General features: G+C 38.2%; 1 protein-coding gene across 8 annotated transcripts in view; it reads right to left on the reverse strand.

The window, feature by feature from the left end:
- Positions 1–7,500, reverse strand: part of LOC143041178 (high affinity cGMP-specific 3',5'-cyclic phosphodiesterase 9A-like) — a 467,704-nt gene that overhangs the window by 35,136 nt on the left and 425,068 nt on the right. The window lies entirely within an intron of this gene.

A 7,500-nucleotide genomic window follows, 5' to 3' on the forward strand; every position in this document is an offset into this window, starting at 1 on the left:
GGACATCGCCGGATATGATGGATTTTTTGAAAATAATTTCTAATGGAACAACAACCTCATTTTTCATTTCCTTCAAGATTCTTGGATGCCAACCGTCAAGCCCTGGTGTTTTATAACTTTGAGTTTCTCTATACACCTTTTAATTTTCACTTTTGTTATATTTACCGTAGTGAGTAAGTTTACCCTAGACTTTTCACATGTTTCATTTTGGAGTTCACTTTAAGGTGTTTCGTTTACGAATACTGAGCTAAAATAATTGTTTAAAATATCACACATTCCTTCGTTTGAATATTCAAGTTGACCGTCAGCAGATAATAGTGAACCAATGTGATTCCTAACAACCTTTTTATCTCTAATGTAACTATAGAATTCTTTGGGATTCTCTTTGGATTTATCAGCGATATTCATTTCGTATTGTAGTTTTCGTTTTTTTTTTATTGTCTTTTTTAAATCTGTATTAATACATAACTTTGATAGTCATTAGATGCACCCGAGCACTTATATTTCTTGTAAGCCTGTCTCTTTTTAGCAATACTTTTTCAGTTTCTTTGTCAAGCCATTTTGGGCGAGCCTGATTTGGGGGACGTCTGTCCTTAAAAGGAATGTAAGTATGAATCATCTTAGTGAGCGTATTTTGAAATATTTCCCACATCTGATCTACAGGTCTTTCGCTTAATTTTGCCTCCCAATCTGTAAGCTGAAGCTCCTGACGTAGTCCTATGAACTGAGCTTTACTGAAATCGGGTATTTTAGAAACACAAGTATCTATTCTAAAATGTTTTAGTAGTTTGAATCTAACTAAGTTGTGATCGCTATTTGCAACAGTTTCACCGACTTCTACATCGGTTATCATGCTTTCGCGGCTAGTGATCAATAGATCGAGTAAGTTTCCATGTCTTGTGGGCTCTTTTACATGCTGAACTAAGTAATTGTCACCGAGAAAATCAATCAAGCGACTACCTATATGGCCATGTTCAAGGGTCATCCAATCAATGTCAGTAAAATTGAAATCACCCATTATCAATAAATCCCGGTTGCAGAAACTAGACAGTTCTTGAAATAACAGTTTGTCATCTGCTAATGATAATGTCTTTGGCCTATATATTACACCTACATTAATTTTTTGTCCATTTGTTTGGGTTAATTCTACCCACAAACTATCATATACATCCTGTTTCACTTTCTCTAAAACACAGGCATGGACATTGTTTTTAACGTACAACAGAACACCCCCACCTTTCTTGTGGTTTCTATCCTGATGGAAGAGTTTAAATCCCGCAATATTAAATAGCTCTTTACCACTTAACCGTCTCGGTTATTTCTATCATATCGAAATTTTCGCTTTTGACATACGCCTGTATTTCTTGGAATTTGTTCTTAATACTACGAGCATTAAAGTACATGGAATTAAGAAACTCGTGATTATTTCTTTTTGACACGTTTTAAGTTTCAATATTACGAGTATGCCTTACATTATAATATTGTTTTTCATTGACACCTTCCTCTATATTGATATTTGGTCCTTCATTGACATTCAATGCCTCATTAACATTTCTCCCATCAAAATTAACATTTCCCCCATCACGAGCATCTGGGCGCTCACGGTCATCCGATCTCTTTTGTACATTTTATCCCCCTACATCACCGTGATTCACACCGGCCTCCCGTCGTTCATTGACATTCTCTCCGGCATCCCTTCCTAAAATTATATTTTGTCCTCCAGTGACATTATATCCTACCGTGATATTTTGTCCTCCACTATCATTACATCCCATCGTGATATTTTGTCCTTCATTGACATTCGGTCTGGCATCCCTTCCTAATATTATATTTTGTTCTCCACTGACATTATATTCTACCATTGCGGATTAAATGAAGCGGCCTTTCTGTGAATGTGCTGTGTCTTGTTACATTGCTTCTGACCAAGGGGCAGTGGGCGAGATACAGGGATGACCCATTATCAAGAAGAGCCAAGAAAAGAGGGATGAATGGGTGGTGAGTGGAAGTGGAGTATGTTGGGGTGTAATGGGTGGGAGTGGATTTATGCCCTTGAGTTTGGCTACTTCCTCTAGTAAAGGGGAAAAAGCTGTTGGTATATATATGTATTATTATTATTATTACTATTATTATTATTATTATTATTATTATTATTATTATTATTATTATTATTATTATTATTAGTAGTAGTAGTAGTAGTAGTAGTAGTAGTAGTATTGTTATTATTATTATTGTTATTATTATTATTATTATTATTATTATTATTATTATTATTATTATTATTATTAGTGGTAGTAGTAGTAATAGTAATGTTATTGTTATTGTTATTATTATTATTATTATTATTGTTATTATTATTGTTATTATCATTATTATTGTTTATCATTTTTATCATCATCATCATCATCATCATCATCATCATCATCATCATCATCATCATCATCATCATCATTATTATTATTATTACTATTATTATTATCATTATTATTATTGTTATCATTATTATTATTATTACTATTATTATTATCATTATTATTATTGTTATCATTATTATTATTATTACAAAATAGGACAAGAAAACCATATGAGAGGCACAAAGAAAAGAGAAATAAAGCACAAGAAAAGGAGGCAAAGATGAGAGCAGATGTGAAATGGGGTACGAGTATGACAGAAATTTTTGAAAGTAATAAAAAGGTGTTTTATTAATAGAAAGAAATTAAGAGAGGAAAAGAGGGTGAGTCAAAAGAGAAGAAAAGTTAAAAGGTGCAGATGGAGAGATGATAATGGAAGAGATGGCAGTAAGAGGAAGATAGACAAAGTATTTTAGGGAGTTGCTAATTGTGAAGGAGGATAGGAAGGGAAAGGTAGTTGCAGTGAGAAGCGCTAAGAAAATGACAGTGATGAGTGAGGAAAATGAACGAGAAATAAGGAAAGATAAGGTGAAAGGAGTTATTAAAATGATGAGAGCAGGTAAGGTACCTGGGTTGGATGGGTGCCATCAGAAGTACCTAAAAAAAGGGAGGTACAATGATGGTGGACTGGCTGGTGAAGTTGTTTAATGTTTCTTTAAAAGAGGGTATAATGCCACAGGACTGTAGAAGTGCCTATATAGTTTCACTTTACAAGGGAAAAGGGGACACGTGTGAGTGTAGTAGTTTCAGAGAGATCAGTTTGTTGAGCGTAGTTGGGAGGGCTTATGGGAGGGTTTTCATTGAGTGAATTAGGATAGGAACAGAGGGAGTAATTGGTGAGGAACAGTGTTAGTTTAGGATGGGTAGGAGTTCCGTGGATCAGATTTTACAGTAAGGCAGATATGTGAAAAAGCTTTAGGGAAAAGGTAAGGATGTTTTTTAAGCCTGTATAGATTTGGAAAAGGCTTATGACATGGTAGACAGGAAGGCACTGTGGGAGAATTGCAGATATATGGGATAGGAGGAAAGCTTTTAAAAGCAGTTAAGAGTTTTTACAAGAGTAGTAGAATCTGTGTTAGAACCAGAAATGGAGAGAGTGAGTGGTGGGACTTCTATTTGCTTTATAAGGGGAAACAGGCTCTTGGTATATTCGTAGATTATTATCATTGTTGTTGTTGCTGTTGTTGCTGCTGCTGCTTATTTTATTATTATGACTATCATTGTTATTGATAAAAAAATCATTGTTATTTTCATTGTTATTACAATTTACGCACACGTGCACGCATACCGTGGCCACACCACACAAAGGACTGTGCGGAAGTCTTTCGATCTGGACAGGAATTAGTTATCTTTCATTTTCGCCCTTATCGAAATATCGACGTGGTGGAAAAACACTGACATAGATATAAAATCATATTTCCAAATGCGTTTCTAAGTAACTTTTTGAGTTATAAACAATAAAGTGGATAAGTAAGCTTGCACATCAGTGATAATCACGAATAATCATTTGAAAAGTTACACTTGCTCTAGTGCAAAAAAGGATGGGCAACAAGTGATGGTCATCATACCTGCGAGAAAAGTACTCTGCGGTCAGAAAGTACAATGACAAATAGTCATTCCAATCAACAAGAGCCTATGGGTGTAGCTTATATAACAGATTCCAGATTAAGTGGCATGAGATGCATAATGGAACACAAGCCATCTAAAGAGGATGGATCAGCCTTCCCATATCTGGCCGCTCTGGTCAAAGATTTCTTTAATCCTTTCCGTATTGGTTGACACTATTCCATACCATTTATCAACGTGGAACCTCTTGGACAGTCAAGGGGTTATGGCCTATCTTAAGAGGTTTCCCACCGGATCACACTTTTCCCTTTTTATTAATTTAAATGTATTCATTTGCTTATTCAACCATTTGTTTTCACTATTCAATTAGAGTACTTAACACCCTGGACACCAGTAATGGAGAAGATTGTATGTCTATGTTTATATAACAAAGACTTTTTCCCCCTTATAAGGGAGGTAGCCAAGTCAAAGGCATTCACCCACTCCCCCATCCATCCCACTCCCTCCCGTCACCCATTTCTTTCCTTTCATCTCATCTATTCATCGATTAAGGGTCACCCCTGTCTCCCGTCAAATGCTCGGGTAATAAGCAATTCAGCAAGACGTAGTGCAAGTACATGTACAGCGGGGCCGACTGCTTCATTTACACGGCGACTTTCCCTCTTTGTCCATTTATGTGAAAATAGAGAAGGCGAAATCCCTCTGGGGCGTGCCAATTTATAGTCCATTCATAATCATTTTCCACTCACAATTATTATTTATCTTCTTTCCATGTCCAATAGACTTTTCTCTTTTACTCAAAGCCCTTTCACTCCATCCATCCATCTCGTAATCGATCTTCTCCTCAAGTTCGTCCATCTACCTTTTTCTTCCATAATCTTTTCTTCTGCTTTCCTCACTCATTCTTCCCATGTATCCAAACAATTTAATTAATCATCAACCCTATCAACAGCTCCCTTTCCACCCCCTATCTCTTCGCCTCATCATTTCTCACACTATTCATCCCTGTAACTTCAACCATACTTTTCAAGCACATTTAAATTTCTCCTTTCTGCCTCCCTTGAATCCCAAGTCTCTGCCCCATACAGTATCGTAGGCACAATCGCCCCTTCGTATAATCTTCTCTTCCCGTATACCTATTTCTGATGACACTTTTCATTCCACCAAGGCATTTACTTGTTTCCCTCACTCCATAGATTACTTCCTCCCCAAATTCTCCATTAAGTGCCATATGTAACAACAAATACTTAAAACTATCCACCTATTATAACCTCTTCCCTTTAAGACTTGCCTCCAACTTCCTACCATCCTCTTTCTTTGTACACCTACCTTGCTTTACCCATAGTTAGTTTCAATTTCCTCCGCTCACATACGTTCCCGAATTCTGTTACTTAGAACCTCCTTTGACTCCTTTGACTTTGTTTTTTGGGCCTTTAGGGATTTGGAAAAGGCATATGACAGGGTAGACAGGAAAGCATTGTGGGAGGTTTTGCAGACATATGGGATTGGGGGAAAACTGTTAAGAGCAGTCAAGATTTTTTACGAGAGTAGTAGAGACTGTGTTAAAATTGGAAATGGAGAAAGCGAGTGGTTTGGGGAAAAGGTGGGACTTTGCCAGGGATGTGTCATGTCACCATGGCTGTTCAATGTGTACATGGATAGGGTGGTGCGAGAGGTAAAGGTGAGGGAAATGGGCAGGAGACTGGATGTGGTTAAAGAAAATGAAGAAAAATGGAAGGTGAGCCAGTTGTTGTTTGCTGACGACAATGCCCTTGTGGTAGGTTCAGAGGAGAGATTAAAGGAGTTAGTGACGGAAAATGGAGAAAAATGGGCTGACGACACTACGCTTGTATCAGAATCAGAGGAGATGATTCAGGAAGTTAGTGACGGAGTTTGGGAAGGTATGCGATAGGAGAAAGTTGAAGATATATGTATGTAAATATAAGGAGATGAGATATTCATGGGGGGAGATAGCAGCGAGTTCAAAGTAAGTATTAAAAAAGAGAGGCTGGAGGAAGTAGATAGCTTTAAGTATTTGGGGTTGCGTGTGACAGGAAAGGGCAGGGTGGAGGTGGAAGTAAATTGTAGACTGAGAGAAGGAAGTAAAGTGCCTTGGGGGTTTAAAAAGTGTAATGAGAAATAGGCATTTGGGAATAGATGCAGAGAGGAGACTATATGAAGGAGTGATTGCCCCGACGACACCATATGGGGCAGAGACTTGGAATCTAAGAGAGACAGAGAGGAAAAGTCTCAGAAGTAAGGTGAGGGTTACAACGTCGGATAGAGTGAGAAACGAGGAGATGAGGAGGAAAGCTGGGGTGGAAAAGGAGTTGGGAGATAGGGCTGATGAAAGAGTGTTAGGACGGTTTAGGCAGATGGAAAGAATGAGTCAAGAGAGACTAGTAAAAGAGGTGTGAATGGCAGAGGTAGAGTGAGTTAACTTGAGGGGACGACCTAGGATGAGGTAGATGGATGGGGTGAAATGGGCGTTGAGCAAGAGAGGAATGTCTGTTGAGCAAGGAAAAGAGAATGAAGGAGATAGGATTAAGCGGAGAATGAATGCCTATGAAGGGAGGGAGTGGGGGTATGGTGGGTAGGGAGTGGTTATGTAAGAATCATATTTTGATTAACCTCACGGGGATTTCTCCCCGTCTTCTCTATTTCCTGCACAAGGGGACGGAGAAGTGCAGGTTTACCGAGTGAAGTGGCATTGCTGTAGATGAGCTGTGTCTTGCTGCATTGCTTCTGACCCACTAGATATGCCTAGGAAAATCCCGAGTGTTCTAACATGCCAGTACCAAAAATCATAGTCTTGACTGGGACAAGGCCAAAATTTTGTTCAAGTCCAACTGCAGCTTTAGAAGAAAAAATGTTGAATCCACCTTAATCGAAGAATGTCCGAACTTGAACATCTCCAAAGGTCAATGGTCCCCGGACATAATCTCACGGCTAGCTGTGAGCCGTTTGGTTAAAAATCTTCAACCTCCTGACCCCGCTCCCCCATCAATCTTGACCCCACTTCCCTTCTGACCTCACACTTCTACCCACATATCCCCTCCCCTCTGACTCCGCCCTGCGCGACGGATTGTCATGTTTTTAGCTTTGCCTGTTCCCCTTCTACTCATATCTCAATTGTATTTATGTCTCCATAATATCTTGTAACCTGTACTTTCCTGAATAGGGCTATAGCTATTAGCGAAAATATAGAAGTTATACTTTCTTCTAAGTTTCCCTTTATTCCGACTGTGGGTTCTTCGTTATCATAGTTTTACAAATGTGCTACTACATTTTGTCTGAGTGAAATATACTGTCTGTATATATATATATATATATATATATATATATATATATATATATATATACAGTATATATACATTATAAGAGTGCAAGAGACAAGGAATTTGAATGTGTTTCAGATTAAATGCCTGAAAAGTATGGTAGAGGTTACTAGGCTGGATAGAGTGAGGAACAAGGAGGTGAGGAGGAGAGCAGGGGTGGAAGGGGAGTTGGAAGATAGGGCTGATGT

Source organism: Oratosquilla oratoria, chromosome 30 (assembly GCF_046742065.1).
Source record: "Oratosquilla oratoria isolate Oo_2021 chromosome 30, ASM4674206v1, whole genome shotgun sequence".
NCBI classification, from domain to species: domain Eukaryota; kingdom Metazoa; phylum Arthropoda; class Malacostraca; order Stomatopoda; family Squillidae; genus Oratosquilla; species Oratosquilla oratoria.